The sequence below is a fragment of the Hypanus sabinus genome, chromosome 17 (assembly GCF_030144855.1).
Source record: "Hypanus sabinus isolate sHypSab1 chromosome 17, sHypSab1.hap1, whole genome shotgun sequence".
NCBI lineage: Eukaryota > Metazoa > Chordata > Chondrichthyes > Myliobatiformes > Dasyatidae > Hypanus > Hypanus sabinus.
The window spans coordinates 9492404-9513987 of record NC_082722.1 but is presented as its reverse complement, the minus strand read 5'-3'; the positions used below and the strand labels follow the sequence as shown (position 1 = coordinate 9513987).

General features: G+C 54.9%; 1 long non-coding RNA gene across 1 annotated transcript in view; it reads left to right on the top strand.

Annotated features, from left to right (window-relative positions):
- Positions 1-1345, top strand: part of LOC132406680 (uncharacterized) — a 32545-nt gene extending 31200 nt beyond the window's left edge. The window contains exon 3 of the long non-coding RNA XR_009516221.1: positions 994-1345. This is a non-coding gene — a long non-coding RNA (uncharacterized LOC132406680). The remainder of the gene's footprint in view (positions 1-993) is intronic.
- The last annotated feature ends 20239 nt before the right edge of the window (positions 1346-21584 follow it).

Genomic DNA, 21584 nt, shown 5'->3' with positions numbered 1-21584 from the left:
GTCTTACTAATGGGGAAGGTTCTTGTTGCAACACAACTCACCCATTTCACTCTGTACTTCTCTCTCCTGTTGATGCATCACATCTGGAGGAATAAAGGAATGTGAGTATGTGTGTAGAAGGTTTCTGCCTGGACATTAGACGAGGAAGGGATGGATTTAGTGATCTGGTTCAGTGCAGCTGGATGTACCAGGGAGACCATTTTAACTGGTTGCATCACCATCTATTACTGCACAGGATTGGGAAAAGTTGCAGAGGCTTGCAAAGCCAGCCAGTTCTTTCATGGGCACTATCCTCCCCTCCATCGGGGGCATCTTCAAAAGGCAGTGCATCAAAAAAATGCTTCATCCATCCTTAAGGACCCTCACCACCCAGGACATGCCTTCTTCATTGCTACCATTACAGAGGAGGTACAGAAGCCTGAAGGTGCATGTTCAATATTTTAGGAACTTCTTCCCCTCCACATCAAATTCCTGAATGGAGAATGAACTCATTATTTTTGCTCTTCTTTTGCACCACTTATTCAATTTAATCATGCTCAGTAACTACTTAATTAGGTATAGCTGTACGCCTTATTAATGCAAATATTTATTCAGCCAATCATGTGTCAGCAACTCAATGCTTAAAAGCATACAGACATGGTCAAGAGGTCCAATTGTTGTTCAGACCGAGCATCAGAATGGGGAAGAAATGTGATCTAAGTGATTTTGACCATGAAATGATTGTTGGTGCTCAACAGGGTAGTTTGTGTATCACAGAAACAGCTGATCTTCTGGGATTTTCATGCACAACGTTATCTAGAGTTTACAGAAAATGGTGCGAAAATAAAAAAAGACCAAGTGAGTGACACTTTGTAGGCAAAAACGGCTTGTTAATGAGAGACGAGAGAAAATCTACAGATGCTGGAAATCCAAGTAATGCACAGAAAATGCTGCAGGAACTCATCAAGTGAAGGGTCTCAGCCCAAAACATAAACTGTTTACTCTTTTCCATAGATGCTGCCTAGTCTGCTGAGCTCCTCCAACATTTTGTGTGTGTTGTTAATGAGGAGAATGGCCAGACTGGTTCAAGCTGACAGAAAGGCGACAATAACTCAAATAACCACACATTAAAACATTGGTGTGCAGAAGAACATCTCTGAGTGTACAACACATCAAGCTTTGAAGTGTATGGGCTACAGCAACACCAGACTCAGTGACTACTGTACATGTACAGGAAGTACCTGATAAAGTGGCCACTGAATATACTTTTCTGATTGTAATCTGTAAGCATTGCACTTTGCTGCTGACACAAAACAAGAAATTTCACAGCATTTGTCAACGATAATAAACTTGATTCCGATTCTGAAGCGTGATGAAGGTTTCCATCTGGGCAGATTGCTCATTCTTAATGTGCTGTTGTCCTGACCAAATTATCAAAAGAGCTCCACTTTTGAGAGTCAGAAACATTCTGTCAGTACATGCCGCTCCAACTGATTATTCAGCAGATTAATGGGGGAGAGAGGGAGCCTTTGTCTTTCAACTGGACCCCGGGGTAGTTCAATGCCGACAGCATTTCAGCAAAAGTATATTTCATCCCAACGGGCAGAACATTTTCAAAAAGGCAAGCAATTAGTAGTAAGATGAAATGAATATGTGTTTGCACTGTTTCTGATAAACTCTCTCAGAGTGTCCTAAAGGATTTCACTGCGGACAATCCCCCACAGATTTAAATGAGAAAAACAAATGTGAAGCAGGAGAAAAATATGCTGAAGCATTTAACAGGCACATCCTAAGAGTCTTGCAGTGTCAGGAGAGTTTCAAAGATCTTTATTGTGGAATCAAAAGTACGGCTGGTTACTAAGTTTGAAGGGAAGAATGCAATACTTCACTAAAATGCTCTTAGGAGGCTGTTAAATTTGACAGAGAGTCAGATGCTCGTCTTTTAAACGGCCCATTACAAAATGAACAAAGCATGTATAATTTCCATAAGTAATGTTTTACAAGCAAAGATTGGAACAACCACATTACTGAGCCTGAACTTCTGGCTGCGCTTAAACTTATCCATAAAATGAAAGGGAATAAAATAGGCACTAAAAGCACTTTTCATCAGCATCTGACAACCTGTCATTGGTAAAGATGTGTTACACTATTGGCTCAGTTAATGCAGGGGAGTACGAAAAGACAGATTGATAAGAGACTGAAGCTGCCAATTTGGGTCCTTTGACAAAGCTTAATGATCAAGAAGAAGAATAGCTCTTAACTCGGCAGTGGAATTATCGGGGCACCGTCACGATGGTGTTTCTGTAGCAAGCTATGCTTGTTTTTACCAGGCCGAGTTGCTAGCTCGACACTCAACCCGACTCGGATTCGAACTCGGGAACCTTCACTCCGGAGTCCGGCGCTGATATTATTGCGCTGCCAGGTGGGCCTAATGATCAAGAGGAACGAGGGGCACTTTCCACTTGAGCTCTTAGCTTCTACACCCCCACATTCTTCCTTTCCTGAGTATTTTGAATTGCATGTAACTGCAGGATGGCAGAATGGTGCCAAGTTATTAATGCTGACTCACAGCCCCGCCAAGCCGGGTTCAATGTCGTCCCTGTGGCTATGTGGCTTGCTCTCCAACACGAGGAAATCTGCAGATGCTGGAAATTCAAACAACACACGCAAAATGCTGGTGGAACACAACAGGCCAGGCAGCATCTATAGGGAGAAGCACTGTCGACATTTCGGGCCGAGACCCTTCGTCAGGACTAACTGAAAGAAAAGATCGTAAGAGATATGAGAGTGGGAGGGGGAGGGATGAAGCTAAGAACTGGAAAGGTGATAGGCAAAAGGGATACAGAGCTGGAGAAGGGAGAGGATCATGGGACAGGAGGCTTCAGGAGAAAGAAAGGGGGAGGGGAGCACCAGAGGGAGATGGAGAGCAGGCAAGGAGTGATTGTGAGAGGGGCAGAGAGAGAAAAGAGAAAAAGGGGGGGGGGAAATAATAAATAAATAAGGGATGGGGTAAGAAGAGGAGGAGGGGCATTAATGGAAGTTAGAGAAATGGATGTTCATGCCATCAGGTTGGAGGCTACCCAGCCGGTATATAAGGTGTTGTTCCTCCAACCTGAGTGTGGCTTCATCTTGACAGTAGAGGAGGCCATGGATAGACATATCAGAATGGGAATGGGATGTGGAATTAAAATGTGTGGCCACTGGGAGATGCTGCTTTTTCTGGCGAACCGAGCGTAGGTGTTCAGTGAAATGGTCTCCCAGTCTGCGTCGGGTCTCACCAATATATAGAAGGCCACACCGGGAGCACCGGACACAGTATACCACACCAGCCAACTCACAGGTGAAGTGTCGCCTCACCTGGAAGGACTGTCTGGGGCCCCGAATGGTGGTGAAGGAGGAAGTGTAAGGGCAGGTGTAGCACTTGTTCCGTTTACAAGGATAAGTGCCAGGAGGGAGATCAGTGGGAAGGGATGGGGGGGACGAATGGACAAGGGAGTCATGTAGGGAGCGATCCCTGTGGAAAGCAGAAGGGGGGGGGGAAGGGAAAGATGTGCTTGGTAGTGAGATCCCGTTGGAGATGGCGGAAGTTACGGAGAATGATACGTTGGACCTGGAGGCTGGTGGGGTGGTAGGTGAGGACAAGGGGAACCCTATCCCTAGTGGGGTGGGGGGAGGATGGGATGAGAGCAGATGTGCGTGAAATGGGAGAGATGCGTTTGAGAGCAGAGTTGATGATGGAAGAAGAGAACCCACTTTGTTTAAAAAAAGAAGACATCTCCTTTGTCTTGGAATGAAAAGCCTCATCCTGAGAGCAGATGCGGCAGAGACGGAGGAATTGTGAGAAGGGGATGGCATTTTTGCAAGAGATAGGGTGGGAAGAGGAATAGTCCAGGTAGCTGTGAGAGTCAGTGGGCTTATAGTAGATATCAGTAGATAAGTCGTCTCCAGAGATGGAGACAGAAAGATCAAGAAAGGGGAGGGAGGTGTCAGAAATGGACCAAGTAAATTTGAGGGCAGGGTGAAAGTTGGAGGCAAAGTTAATGAAGTCGACGAGCTCAGCATGCGTGCAGGAGGCAGCGCCAATGCAGTCGTCAAAGTAGCGAAGGAAAAGAGGGGGACGGATACCCGTAAAGACTTGGAACATGGACTGTTCCACAAAGCCAACAAAAAGGCAGGCTTAGCTGGGACCCATATGGGTGCCCATGGCTACACCTTTGGTTTGGAGGAAGTGGGAAGAGCCAAAGGAGAAATTATTAAGAATAAGGACTAATTCCGCTAGACGGAGGAGAGTGGTGGTGGAGGGGAACTGGTTTGGTCTGGAATCCAAAAAGAAGAGGAGAGCTTTGAGACCTTCCTGGTGGGGGATGGAGGTATATGGGGACTGAACGTCCATGGTGAAAATAAGGCGGTGGGGGCCAGGGAACTTAAAATCATTGAAAAAATTCAAAGCGTGAGAAGTGTCATGAACATAGGTGGGAAGCGATTGAACAAGGGTAGGAGGTAGAAACGGGAAGTGCGGGATGTGGGAACTATGAGGTTGGTGGCAGTCGTTGGGAGATCACCAGAGCTGATAAGGTTGGTGAGGGTGTGGGAGACAGTGTCCTGGTGCTCCTTAGTGGGGTCATAATCAAGGGGTAAATAAGAGGAGGTATCAGCGAGTTGTTGCTGTGCCACGGCAAGGTAGAGGTCAGTACGCCAGACTGCAACAGCGCCCCAATATCAGCGGGTTTTATAGTGAGGTTAGGATGATGCAGGGGGAGTGGAGCGCAGAGCGTTCGGAAGGAGTGAGGTTGGAATTGGAACAGGGTGTGGTGAAGTTGAGACGGTTGATGCCCCAGGTCCTCCAGCTACTGCCCACATCCCAAAAGATATGCTGGCACAGATTTAGAGGTTTATTTATCATGTGTTCATCAAAACACATAGTGAAATGCATAGTTTGTGTTCACGGCGGACTTAAGGATAGGTTGTGAAAGTGTCACCAACCATTCCAGTTCCAAGATAGCAGGCCGACAATGTTTTCAAACAACACAAACAACAACAACAACAAAATAACAACCACAACATAAACAATAGCAAAACAAATCACTTCCTTCCCACCCATTCACACAGAGAAGAACCTCCCCCCCACCCACCTATTCACATACAGACAAGCCTCCATCCCTCTCACCCATTAACACACAGACAAGCCTCCCTCCCACCCACCCATTAACACACAGACAAGCCTCCCTCCCACACACCCATTCACACACTGACAAGCCTCCCTCCCTCCCTCCCTCCCACCCATTCACACACTGACAAGCCTCCCTCCCTCCCTCCCACCCATTCACACACTGTCAAGCCTCCCTCCCTCTCTCCCTCCCACCCATTCACACACAGACAAGCCTCCCTCCCTCCCTCCCACCCATTCACAGACAAGCCTCCCTCCCTCCCACCCACCCATTAACACACAGACAAACCTCCCTCCCTCCCACCCATTCACACACTGACAAGCCACCCTCCCTCCCACCCATTAAAACACAGACAAGCCTCCCTCCCTCCCTCCCACCGTTCACACACAGAAAAGCCTCCCTCCCTCCCTCCCACCCATTCACACACAAACAAGCCTCCCTCCCTCCCTCCCATTCACACACAGACAAGCCTCCCCCCCTCCCACCCATACACACACAGACAAGCCTCCCTCCCTCCCTCCCACCCATTCACACACAGACAAGCCTCCCTCCCTCCCACTCATTCACACACAGACAACTCTCCCTCCCTCCCACCCATTCACACACAGACAAGCCTCCCTCCCTCCCACTCATTCACACACAGACAAGTCTCCCTCCCTCCCTCCCACCGTTCACACACAGAAAAGCCTCCCTCCCTCCCTCCCACCCATTCACACACAAACAAGCCTCCCTCCCTCCCTCCCATTCACACACAGACAAGCCTCCCCCCCTCCCACCCATACACACACAGACAAGCCTCCCTCCCTCCCTCCCACCCATTCACACACAGACAAGCCTCCCTCCCTCCCACTCATTCACACACAGACAACTCTCCCTCCCTCCCACCCATTCACACACAGACAAGCCTCCCTCCCTCCCACTCATTCACACACAGACAAGTCTCCCTCCCTCCCACCCATTCACACACAGACAAGCCACCCTCCCACACACCCATTCACACACAGACAAGCCTCCCTCCCTCCTACCCATTCACACACAGACAAGCCTCCCTCCCACCCTCCCACCCATTCACACACAGACAAGCCTCCCTCCCTCCTACCCATTCACACACAGACAAGCCTCCCTCCCTCCCACCCATTCAAACACAGACAAGCCTCCCTCACTCCCACACACCCATTCACACACAGACAAGCCTCCCTCCCTCCCACCCATTCACACACAGACAAGCCTCCCTCCCTCCCACCCACCCATTCACACACAGACAAGCCTCCCTCACACGCACCCATTCACACACAGACAAGCCTCCCTCCTACCCACCCATGCACACACAGAGAAGCCTCCCTCCCTCACACCCACCCATTCACACACAGACAAGCCTCACTCCCTCCCACCCACCCACCCATTCACACACAGACAAGCCTCCCTCCCTCCTACCCATTCACACACAGACAAGCCTCCCTCCCACCCACCCATTCACACACAAAGCCACCCTCCCTCCCACCCATTCAAACACAGACAAGACTCCCTCCCTCCCACACACCCATTCACACACAGACAAGCCTCCCTCCCTCCCACCCACCCATTCACACACAGACAAGCCTCCCTCTCACGCACCCATTCACACACAGACAAGCCTCCCTCCTACCCACCCATGCACACACAGAGAAGCCTCCCTCCCTCACACCCACCCATTCACACAGACAAGCCTCCCTCACACCCACCCATTCACACACAGACAAGCCTGCCTCCTACCCACCCATGCACACACAGAGAAGCCTCCCTCCCTCACACCCACCCATTCACACAGACAAGCCTCCCTCACACCCACCCATTCACACACAGACAAGCCTCACTCCCTCCCAACCATCCACACACAGACAAGCCTCCCTCCCACCCACCCATTCACACACAGACAAGCCTCCCTCCCTCTCACCCATTGACACACAGACAAGCCTCCCTCCCTCCCATTCACACACAGACAAGCCTCCCTCCCTTCTACGCATTCACACACAGACAAGCCTCCCTCCCTCCTACCCATTCACACATAGACAAGCCTCCCTCCCACCCACCCATTCACACACTGACAAACCTCCCTCCCTCCCACCCATCCACACACAGACAAGCCTCCCTCCCTCTCACCCATTGTCACACAGACAAGCCTCCCTCCCTCCCACCCATTCACACAGACAAACCTCCCACCCATTCACACACAGACAAGCCTCCCTCCCTCCCACCCTCCCACCCATTCACACATAGACAAGCCTCCCTCCCTCTCACCCATTGACACACAGACAAGCCTCCCTCCCTCCCACTCATTCGCACAGACAAGCTTCCCTCCCTCCCTCCCATTCACACACAGACAAGCCTCCCTCCCTCCCACCCACCCATTCACACACAGACAAGCCTCCCTCCCTCTCACCCATTGACACACAGACAAGCCTCCCTCCCTCCCACTCATTCACAGACATGCTTCCCTCCCACCCACTCATTCACACACAGACAAGCCTCCCTCCCTCCCACCCACCCACCCATTCACACACACACAAGTCTCCCTCCCTTCCATTTACACACAGACAAGCCTCCCTCCCTCCCACCCATCCACACACACACAAGCCTCCCTCAACACCACCCATTCACACACAGACAAGCCTCCCTCCCTCTCACCGATACACATACAGACAAGCCTCCCTCCCTCCCACCCATTGACACACAGACAAGCCCCCCTCCCTCCCACCCATTCACACACAGACAAACCTCACTCCCTCCCACCCTCCCACCCATTCACACACAGACATGCCTCCCTCCCTCTCACCCATTGACACACAGACAAGCCTCCCTCCCTCCCACCCATTCACACAGACAAACCTCCCTCTCTCCCACCCATTCACACACAGACAAGCCTCCCTCCCTCCCACCCACCCATTCACACACGGACAATCCTCCCACCCATTCACACACAGACAAGCCTCCCTCCCTCTCACCCATTGACACACAGACAAGCCTCCCTCCCTCCCAACCATCCACACACAGACAAGCCTCCCTCCCACTCACCCACCCATTCACACACAGACAAGCCTCCCTCCCATCCTCCCACCCATTCACATACAGACAAGCCTCCCTCCCTCCTACCCATTCACACATAGACAAGCCTCCCTCCCACCCACCCATTCACACACAGACAAGCCTCCCTCCCACCCACCCACCCACCCATTCACACACACACAAGTCTCCCTCCCTCCCTCCCATTTACACACAGAGAAGCCTCCCTCCCTCACACCCATTCACACAGACAAACCTCCCTCACTCCCTCTCACCCATTGACACACAGACAAGCCTCCCTCCCTCCCACCCATTCACACAAAGACAAACATCCCTCTCTCCCACCCATTCACACACAGACAAGCCTCCCTCCCTCCCACCCTCCCACCCATTCACACACAGACAATCCTCCCTCCCTCTCACCCATTGACACACAGACAAGCCTCCCTCCCTCTCACCCATTGACACACAGACAATCCTCCCTCCCTCCCACCCATTCATACACAGGCAAACCTCCCTCTCTCCCACCCATTCACACACATACAAGCCTCCCTCCCTCCCAACCATTCACACACAGACAAGCCTCCCTCCCTCCCACCCATTCACACACAGACAAACCTCCCTCTCTCCCACCCATTCACACACAGACAATCCTCCCACCCATTCACACACAAACAAGCCTCCCTAGCTCTCACCCATTGACACACAGACAAGCCTCCCTCCCATCCTCCCACCCATTCACACACAGACAAGCCTCCCTCCCTGCCACCCATTCACACACAGACAAGCCTCCCTCCCTCCCACCCACCCATTCACACACGGACAATCCTCCCACCCATTCACACACAGACAAGCCTCCCTCCCTCTCACCCATTGACACACAGACAAGCCTCCCTCCCTCCCAACCATCCACACACAGACAAGCCTCCCTCCCACTCACCCACCCATTCACACACAGACAAGCCTCCCTCCCATCCTCCCACCCATTCACATACAGACAAGCCTCCCTCCCTCCTACCCATTCACACATAGACAAGCCTCCCTCCCACCCACCCATTCACACACAGACAAGCCTCCCTCCCACCCACCCACCCACCCATTCACACACACACAAGTCTCCCTCCCTCCCTCCCATTTACACACAGAGAAGCCTCCCTCCCTCACACCCATTCACACAGACAAACCTCCCTCACTCCCTCTCACCCATTGACACACAGACAAGCCTCCCTCCCTCCCACCCATTCACACAAAGACAAACATCCCTCTCTCCCACCCATTCACACACAGACAAGCCTCCCTCCCTCCCACCCTCCCACCCATTCACACACAGACAATCCTCCCTCCCTCTCACCCATTGACACACAGACAAGCCTCCCTCCCTCTCACCCATTGACACACAGACAATCCTCCCTCCCTCCCACCCATTCATACACAGGCAAACCTCCCTCTCTCCCACCCATTCACACACATACAAGCCTCCCTCCCTCCCAACCATTCACACACAGACAAGCCTCCCTCCCTCCCACCCATTCACACACAGACAAACCTCCCTCTCTCCCACCCATTCACACACAGACAATCCTCCCACCCATTCACACACAAACAAGCCTCCCTAGCTCTCACCCATTGACACACAGACAAGCCTCCCTCCCATCCTCCCACCCATTCACACACAGACAAGCCTCCCTCCCTGCCACCCATCCACACACAGACAAGCCTCCCTCCCATCCTCCCACCCATTCACATACAGACAAGCCTCCCTCCCTCCCACCCATCCACACACAGACAAGCCTCCCTCAAACCCACCCATTCACACACAGACAAGCCTCCCTTGCTCCCACCTATTCACACAGACAAGCCTCCCTCCCACCCACCCATTCACACACAGACAAGTCTCCCTCCCTCTCACCCATTGACACACAGACAAGCCTCCCTCCCTCCCACCCATTCACACACTGACAAGCCTCCCTCCCATCCTCCCACGCATTCACACACTGACAAGCCTCCCTCCCATCCTCCCACGCATTCACATACAGACAAGCCTCCCTCCCTCCCACCCATCCACACACAGACAAGCCTCCCTCAAACCCACCCATTCACACACAGACAAGCCTCCCTCCCACCCTCCCAGCCATTCACACACTGACAAGCCTCCTTCCCTCCCAACCATCCACACACAGACAAGCCTCCCTTGCTCCCACCCATTCACACACAGACAAGCCTCCCTCCCACCCACCCATTCACACATAGACAAGCCTCCCTCCCTCTCACCCATTGACACACAGACAAGCCTCCCTCCCTCCCACCCATTCACACACAGACAAGCCTCCCTCCCTTCTACGCATTCACACACAGACAAGCCTCCCTCCCACCTACCCATTCACACATAGACAAGCCTCCCTCCCACCCTCCCACCCATTCACACACTGACAAACCTCCCTCCCTCACACCCATCCACACAGACAAGCCTCCCTCCCTCTCACCCATTGTCACACAGACAATCCTCCCTCCCTCCCACCCATTCACACACAGACCAGCCTCCCTCCCTCTTACACATACACATACAGACAAGCCTCCCTCCCTCCCACCCATTGACACACAGACAAGCCTCCCTCCCTCCCACACATTCACACACAGACAAGCCTCACTCCCTCCCACCCTCCCACTCATTCACACACAGACAAGCCTCCCTCCCTCTCACCCATTCACACACAGACAAGCCTCCCTCCCTCCCACCCATTCACACAAAGACAAACCTCCCACCCATTCACACACAGACAAGCCTCCCTCCCTCCCACCCATTCACACACAGACAAGCCTCCCTCCCTCTCACCCATTGACACACAGACAAGCCTCCCTCCCTCTCACCCATTGACACACAGACAAGCCTCCCTCCCTCCCACTCATTCGCACAGACAAGCTTCCCTCCCTCCATCCCATTTACACACAGACAAGCCTCCCTCCCTCCCACCCACCCATTGACACACAGACAAGCCTCCCTCCCTCTCACCCATTGACACACAGACAAGCCTCCCGCCCTCCCACTCATTCACACAGACATGCTTCCCTCCCACCCACTCATTCACACACACAGTCAAGCCTCCCTCCTTCCCACCCACCCACCCATTCACACACACACAAGTCTCCCTCCCTCCCATTTACACACAGACAAGCCTCCCTCACTCCCACCCATCCACACACACACAAGCCTCCCTCAAACCCACCCATTCACACACAGACAAGCCTCCCTCCCACCCTCCCACCCATTCACACACAGACAAGCCTCCCTCCCTCTCACCCATACACATGCAGACAAGCCTCCCTCCCTCCCACCCATTGACACACAGACAAGCCTCCCTCCCTCCCACCCATTCACACACAGACAAACCTCACTCCCTCCCACCCTCCCACCCTTTCACACACAGACATGCCTCCCTCCCTCTCACCCATTGACACACAGAGAAGCCTCCCTCCCTCCCACCCATTCACACAGACAAACCTCCCTCTCTCCCACCCATTCACACACAGACAAGCCTCCCTCCCTCCCACCCACCCATTCACACACAGACAAGCCTCCCTCCCTCTCACCCATTCACACACAGACAAACCTCCCTCTCTCCCACCCATTCACACACAGACAATCCTCCCACCCATTCACACACAAACAAGCCTCCCTAGCTCTCACCCATTGACACACAGACAAGCCTCCCTCCCATCCTCCCACCCATTCACACACAGACAAGCCTCCCTCCCTGCCACCCATCCACACACAGACAAGCCTCCCTCCCATCCTCCCACCCATTCACATACAGACAAGCCTCCCTCCCTCCCACCCATCCACACACAGACAAGCCTCCCTCAAACCCACCCATTCACACACAGACAAACCTCCCTTGCTCCCACCTATTCACACAGACAAGCCTCCCTCCCACCCACCCATTCACACACAGACAAGTCTCCCTCCCTCTCACCCATTGACACACAGACAAGCCTCCCTCCCTCCCACCCATTCACACACTGACAAGCCTCCCTCCCATCCTCCCACGCATTCACATACAGACAAGCCTCCCTCCCTCCCACCCATCCACACACAGACAAGCCTCCCTTGCTCCCACCCATTCACACACAGACAAGCCTCCCTCCCACCCACCCATTCACACATAGACAAGCCTCCCTCCCTCTCACCCATTGACACACAGACAAGCCTCCCTCCCTCCCACCCATTCACACACAGACAAGCCTCCCTCCCTTCTACGCATTCACACACAGACAAGCCTCCCTCCCACCTACCCATTCACACATAGACAAGCCTCCCTCCCACCCTCCCACCCATTCACACACTGACAAACCTCCCTCCCTCACACCCATCCACACACAGACAAGCCTCCCTCCCTCTCACCCATTGTCACACAGACAATCCTCCCTCCCTCCCACCCATTCACACACAGACCAGCCTCCCTCCCTCTTACACATACACATACAGACAAGCCTCCCTCCCTCCCACCCATTGACACACAGACAAGCCTCCCTCCCTCCCACACATTCACACACAGACAAGCCTCACTCCCTCCCACCCTCCCACTCATTCACACACAGACAAGCCTCCCTCCCTCTCACCCATTGACACACAGACAAGCCTCCCTCCCTCCCACCCATTCACACAAAGACAAACCTCCCACCCATTCACACACAGACAAGCCTCCCTCCCTCCCACCCATTCACACACAGACAAGCCTCCCTCCCTCTCACCCATTGACACACAGACAAGCCTCCCTCCCTCTCACCCATTGACACACAGACAAGCCTCCCTCCCTCCCACTCATTCGCACAGACAAGCTTCCCTCCCTCCATCCCATTTACACACAGACAAGCCTCCCTCCCTCCCACCCACCCATTGACACACAGACAAGCCTCCCTCCCTCTCACCCATTGACACACAGACAAGCCTCCCTCCCTCCCACTCATTCACACAGACATGCTTCCCTCCCACCCACTCATTCACACACACAGTCAAGCCTCCCTCCTTCCCACCCACCCACCCATTCACACACACACAAGTCTCCCTCCCTCCCATTTACACACAGACAAGCCTCCCTCACTCCCACCCATCCACACACACACAAGCCTCCCTCCCTCCCACCCATTCACACACAGACAAACCTCCCTCTCTCCCACCCATTCACACACGGACAATCCTCCCACCCATTCACACACAGACAAGCCTCCCTCCCTCTCACCCACTGACACACAGACAAGCCTCCCTCCCTCCCAACCATCCACACACAGACAAGCCTCCCTCCCACTCACCCACCCATTCACACACAGACAAGCCTCCCTCCCATCCTCCCACCCATTCACATACAGACAAGCCTCCCTCCCTCCTACCCATTCACACATAGACAAGCCTCCCTCCCACCCACCCATTCACACACAGACGAACCTCCCTCCCTCCCATTCACACACAGACAAGCCTCCCTCCCTCCCACCCACCCACCCATTCACACACACACAAGTCTCCCTCCCTCCAACCCATTCACACACAGACAAGCCTCCCTCCCACCCAGCCATTCACACACAGACGAACCTCCCTCCCTCCCTCCCATTCACACACAGACAAGCCTCCCTCCCTCCCACCCACCCACCCATTCACACACACACAAGTCTCCCTCCCTCCCATTTACACACAGAGAAGCCTCCCTCCCTCCCACCCATTCACACAGACAAACCTCCCTCACTCCCTCCCACCCATTGACACACAGACAAGCCTCCCTCCCTCCCACACATTCACACACAGACAAACCTCCCTCTCTCACACCCATTCACACACAGACAAGCCTCCCTCCCTCCCACCCTCCCACTCATTCACACAAAGACAAGCCTCCCTCCCTCTCACCCATTGACACACAGACAAGCCTCCCTCCCTCCCACACATTCACACAAAGACAAACATCCCTCTCTCCCACCCATTCACACACAGACAAGCCTCCCTCCCTCCCACCCTCCCACCCATTCACACACAGACAATCCTCCCTCCCTCTCACCCATTGACACACAGACAAGCCTCCCTCCCTCTTACCCATTGACACACAGACAATCCTCCCTCCCTCCCACCCATTCATACACAGGCAAACCTCCCTCTCTCCCACCCATTCACACACAGACAAGCCTCCCTCCCTCCCACCCATTCACACACAGACAAGCCTCCCTCCCTCCCACCCATTCACACACAAACAAGCCTCCCTAGCTCTCACCCATTGACACACAGACAAGCCTCCCTCCCATCCTCCCACCCATTCACACACAGACAATCCTCCCTCCCTGCCACCCATCCACACACAGACAAGCCTCCCTCCCATCCTCCCACCCATTCACATACAGACAAGCCTCCCTCCCTCCCACCCATCCACACACAGACAAGCCTCCCTCAAACCCACCCATTCACACACAGACAAGCCTCCCTCCCACCCTCCCAGCAATTCACACACTGACAAGCCTCCCTCTCTCCCACCCATTCACACACAGACAATCCTCCCACCCATTCACACACAATCAAGCCTCCCTAGCTCTCACCCATTGACACACAGACAAGCCTCCCTCCCATCCTCCCACCCATTCACACACAGACAATCCTCCCTCCTGCCACCCATCCACACACAGACAAGCCTCCCTCCCATCCTCCACCCATTCACATACAGACAAGCCTCCCTCCCTCCCACCCATCCACACACAGACAAGCCTCCCTCAAACCCACCCATTCACACACAGACAAGCCTCCCTCCCACCCTCCCAGCAATTCACACACTGACAAGCCTCCCTTGCTCCCACCCATGCACACAGACAAGCCTCCCTCCCACCCACCCATTCACACACAGACAAGCCTCCCTCCCTCTCACCCATTGACACACAGACAAGCCTCCCTCCCTCCCACCCATTCACACAAAAACAAACCTCCCACCCATTCACACACAGACAAGCCTCCCTCCCTCCCACCATTCACACACAGACAAGCCTCCCTCCCTCTCACCCATTGACACACAGACAAGCCTCCCTCCCTCCTCACCCATTGACACACAGACAAGCCTCCCTCCCTCCCACTCATTCGCACAGACAAGCTTCCCTCCCTCCATCCCATTCACACACAGACAAGCCTCCCTCCCTCCCACCCACCCATTCACACACAGACAAGCCTCCCTCCCTCTCACCCATTGACACACAGACAAGCCTCCCTCCCTCCCACTCATTCACACCGACATGCTTCCCTCCCACCCACTCATTCACACACACAGTCAAGCCTCCCTCCCTCCCACCCACCCACCCATTCACACACACACAAGTCTCCCTCCCTCCCATTTACACACAGACAAGCCTCCCTCCCTCCCAACCATCCACACACACACAAGCCTCCCTCAAACCCACCCATTCACACACAGACAAGCCTCCCTCCCACCCTCCCACCCATTCACACACAGACAAGCCTCCCTCCCTCTCACCCATACACATGCAGACAAGCCTCCCTCCATCCCACCCATTGACACACAGACAAGCCTCCCTCCCTCCCACCCATTCACACACAGACAAACCTCACTCCCTCCCACCCTCCCACCCTTTCACACACAGACATGCCTCCCTCCCTCTCACCCATTGACACACAGACAAGCCTCCCTCCCTCCCAGCCATTCACACAGACAAACCTCCCTCTCTCCCACCCATTCACACACGGACAATCCTCCCACCCATTCACACACAGACAAGCCTCCCTCCCTCTCACCCACTGACACACAGACAAGCCTCCCTCCCTCCCAACCATCCACACACAGACAAGCCTCCCTCCCACTCACCCACCCATTCACACACAGACAAGCCTCCCTCCCATCCTCCCACCCATTCACATACTGACAAGCCTCCCTCCCTCCTACCCATTCACACATAGACAAGCCTCCCTCCCACCCACCCATTCACACACAGACGAACCTCCCTCCCTCCCATTCACACACAGACAAGCCTCCTCCCTCCCACCCACCCACCCATTCACACACACACAAGTCTCCCTCCCTCCAACCCATTCACACACAGACAAGCCTCCCTCCCACCCAGCCATTCACACACAGACGAACCTCCCTCCCTCCCTCCCATTCACACACAGACAAGCCTCCCTCCCTCCCACCCACCCACCCATTCACACACACACAAGTCTCCCTCCCTCCCTCCCATTTACACACAGAGAAGCCTCCCTCCCTCCCACCCATTCACACAGACAAACCTCCCTCACTCCCTCCCACCCATTGACACACAGACAAGCCTCCCTCCCTCCCACCCTCCCACTCATTCACACAAAGACAAGCCTCCCTCCCTCTCACCCATTGACACACAGACAAGCCTCCCTCCCTCCCACACATTCACACAAAGACAAACATCCCTCTCTCCCACCCATTCACACACAGACAAGCCTCCCTCCCTCCCACCCTCCCACCCATTCACACACAGACAATCCTCCCTCCCTCTCACCCATTGACACACAGACAAGCCTCCCTCCCTCTCACCCATTGACACACAGACAATCCTCCCTCCCCCCACCCATTCATACACAGGCAAACCTCCCTCTCTCCCACCCATTCACACACAGACAAGCCTCCCTCCCTCCCACCCATTCACACACAGACAAGCCTCCCTCCCTCCCACCCAATCACACACAGACAAACCTCCCTCTCTCCCACCCATTCACACCACAGACAATCCTCCCACCCATTCACACACAAACAAGCCTCCTAGCTCTCACCCATTGACACACAGACAAGCCTCCCTCCCATCCACCCATTCACACACAGACAATCCTCCCTCCCTGCCACCCATCCACACACAGACAAGCCTCCCTCCCATCCTCCCACCCATTCACATACAGACAAGCCTCCCTCCCTCCCACCCATCCACACACAGACAAGCCTCCCTCAAAACCCACCCATTCACACACAGACAAGCCTCCCTCCCACCCTCCCAGCAATTCACACACTGACAAGCCTCCCTTGCTCCCACCCATTCACACAGACAAGCCTCCCTCCCACCCACCCATTCACACACAGACAAGCCTCCCTCCCTCTCACCCATTGACACACAGACAAGCCTCCCTCCCTCCCACCCATTCACACAAAGACAAACCTCCCTCTCTCCCACCCATTCACACAGACAAGCCTCCTTCCCTCCCAACCATCCACACACAGACAAGCCTCCCTCCCTCTCTCCCATTCACACACAGACAAGCCTCCCTCCCTCTCACCCATCCACACACAGACAAGCCTCCCCCCCCTCTCACCCATTGACACACAGACAAGCCTCCCTCCCTCCCACCCATTCACACACAGACAAGCCTCCCTCCCTCTTTACACATTCACATACAGACAAGCCTCCCTCCCTCCCACCCATTGACACACAGACAAGCCTCCCTCCCTCCCACCCATTCACACACAGACAAACTCACTCCCTCCCACCCATTCACACACAGACATGCCTCCCTCCCTCTTACCCATTGACACACAGACAAGCCTCCCTCCCACCCTCCCACCCATTCACACACAGACAAGCCTCCCTCCCTCTCACCCATACACATGCAGACAAGCCTCCCTCCCTCCCACCCATTGACACACAGACGCCTCCCTCCCTCCCACCCATTCACACACAGACAAACCTCACTCCCTCCCACCCTCCCACCCTTTCACACACAGACATGCCTCCCTCCCTCTCACCCATTGACACAGAGACAAGCCTCCCTCCCTCCCACCCATTCACACAGACAAACCTCCCTCTCTCCCACCCATTCACACACGGACAATCCTCCCACCCATTCACACACAGACAAGCCTCCCTCCCTCTCACCCACTGACACACAGACAAGCCTCCCTCCTCCCAACCATCCACACACAGACAAGCCTCCCTCCCACTCACCCACCCATTCACACACAGACAAGCCTCCCTCCCATCCTCCCACCCATTCACATACAGACAAGCCTCCTCCCTCCTACCCATTCACACATAGACAAGCCTCCCTCCCACCCACCCATTCACACACAGACGAACCTCCCTCCCTCCCATTCACACACAGACAAGCCTCCCTCCCTCCCACCCACCCACCCATTCACACACACACAAGTCTCCCTCCCTCCAACCCATTCACTCACAGACAAGCCTCCCTCCCACCCAGCCATTCACACACAGACGAACCTCCCTCCCTCCCTCCCATTCACACACAGACAAGCCTCCCTCCCTCCCACCCACCCACCCATTCACACACACACAAGTCTCCCTCCCTCCCTCCCATTTACACACAGAGAAGCCTCCCTCCCTCCCACCCATTCACACAGACAAACCTCCCTCACTCCCTCCTACCCATTGACACACAGACAAGCCTCCCTCCCTCCCACCCTCCCACTCATTCACACAAAGACAAGCCTCCCTCCCTCTCACCCATTGACACACAGACAAGCCTCCCCTCCCTCCCACACATTCACACAAAGACAAACATCCCTCTCTCCCACCCATTCACACACAGACAAGCCTCCCTCCCTCCCACCCTCCCACCCATTCACACACAGACAATCCTCCCTCTCTCTCACCCATTGACACACAGACAAGCCTCCCTCCCTCTCACCCATTGACACACAGACAATCCTCCCTCCCTCCCACCCATTCATACACAGGCAAACCTCCCTCTCTCCCACCCATTCACACACAGACAAGCCTCCCTCCCTCCCACCCATTCACACACAGACAAGCCTCCCTCCCTCCCACCCATTCACACACAGACAAACCTCCCTCTCTCCCACCCATTCACACACAGACAATCCTCCCACCCATTCACACACAAACAAGCCTCCCTAGCTCTCACCCATTGACACACAGACAAGCCTCCCTCCCATCCACCCATTCACACACAGACAATCCTCCCTCCCTGCCACCCATCCACACACAGACAAGCCTCCCTCCCATCCTCCCACCCATTCACATACAGACAAGCCTCCCTCCCTCCCACCCATCCACACACAGACAAGCCTCCCTCAAACCCACCCATTCACACACAGACAAGCCTCCCTCCCACCCTCCCAGCAATTCACACACTGACAAGCCTCCCTTGCTCCCACCCATTCACACAGACAAGCCTCCCTCCCACCCACCCATTCACACACAGACAAGCCTCCCCCCCTCTCACCCATTGACACACAGACAAGCCTCCCTCCCTCCCACCCATTCACACACAGACAAGCCTCCCTCCCTCTTACACATTCACATACAGACAAGCCTCCCTCCCTCCCACCCATTGACACACAGACAAGCCTCCCTCCCTCCCACCCATTCACACACAGACAAACCTCACTCCCTCCCACCCATTCACACACAGACATGCCTCCCTCCCTCTTACCCATTGACACACAGACAAGCCTCCCTCCCACCCTCCCACCCATTCACACACAGACAAGCCTCCCTCCCTCTCACCCATACACATGCAGACAAGCCTCCCTCCCTCCCACCCATTGACACACAGACGCCTCCCTCCCTCCCACCCATTCACACACAGACAAACCTCACTCCCTCCCACCCTCCCCACCCTTTCACACACAGACATGCCTCCCTCCCTCTCACCCATTGACACAGAGACAAGCCTCCCTCCCTCCCACCCATTCACACAGACAAACCTCCCTCTCTCCCACCCATTCACACACGGACAATCCTCCCACCCATTCACACACAGACAAGCCTCCCTCCCTCTCACCCCACTGACACACAGACAAGCCTCCCTCCCTCCCAACCAATCCACACACAGACAAGCCTCCCTCCCACTCACCCACCCATTCACACACAGACAAGCCTCCCTCCCATCCTCCCACCCATTCACATACAGACAAGCCTCCCTCCCTCCTACCCATTCACACATAGACAAGCCTCCCTCCCACCCACCCATTCACACACAGACGAACCTCCCTCCCTCCCATTCACACACAGACAAGCCTCCCTCCCTCCCACCCACCCACCCATTCACACACACACAAGTCTCCCTCCCTCCAACCCATTCACTCACAGACAAGCCTCCCTCCCACCCAGCCATTCACACACAGACGAACCTCCCTCCCTCCCTCCCATTCACACACAGACAAGCCTCCCTCCCTCCCACCCACCCACCCATTCACACACACACAAGTCTCCCTCCTCCCTCCCATTTACACACAGAGAAGCCTCCCTCCCTCCCACCCATTCACACAGACAAACCTCCCTCACTCCCTCCTACCCATTGACACACAGACAAGCCTCCCTCCCTCCCACCCTCCCACTCATTCACACAAAGACAAGCCTCCCTCCCTCTCACCCATTGACACACAGACAAGCCTCCCTCCCTCCCCACACATTCACACAAAGACAAACATCCCTCTCTCCCACCCATTCACACACAGACAAGCCTCCCCTCCTCCCACCCTCCCACCCATTCACACACAGACAATCCTCCCTCTCTCTCACCCATTGACACACAGACAAGCCTCCCTCCCTCTCACCCATTGACACACAGACAATCCTCCCTCCCTCCCACCCATTCATACACAGGCAAACCTCCCTCTCTCCCACCCATTCACACACAGACAAGCCTCCCTCCCTCCCACCCATTCACACACAGACAAGCCTCCCTCCCTCCCACCCATTCACACACAGACAAACCTCCCTCTCTCCCACCCATTCACACACAGACAATCCTCCCACCCATTCACACACAAACAAGCCTCCCTAGCTCTCACCCATTGACACACAGACAAGCCTCCCTCCCATCCACCCATTCACACACAGACAATCCTCCCTCCCTGCCACCCATCCACACACAGACAAGCCTCCCTCCCATCCTCCCACCCATTCACATACAGACAAGCCTCCCTCCCTCCCACCCATCCACACACAGACAAGCCTCCTCAAACCCACCCATTCACACACAGACAAGCCTCCCTCCCACCCTCCCAGCAATTCACACACTGACAAGCCTCCCTTGCTCCCACCCATTCACACAGACAAGCCTCCCTCCCACCCACCCATTCACACACAGACAAGCCTCCCTCCCTCCCACCCATTCACACAAAGACAAACCTCCCTCTCTCCCACCCATTCACACAGACAAGCCTCCTTCCCTCCCAACCATCCACACACAGACAAGCCTCCCTCCCTCTCTCCCATTCACACACAGACAAGCCTCCCTCCCTCTCACCCATCCACACACAGACAAGCCTCCCTCCCTCTTACACATTCACATACAGACAAGCCTCCTCCCTCCCACCCATTCACACACAGACAAACCTCACACCCTCCCACCCATTCACACACAGACATGCCTCCCTCCCTCTTACCCATTGACACACAGACAAGACTCCCTCCCTC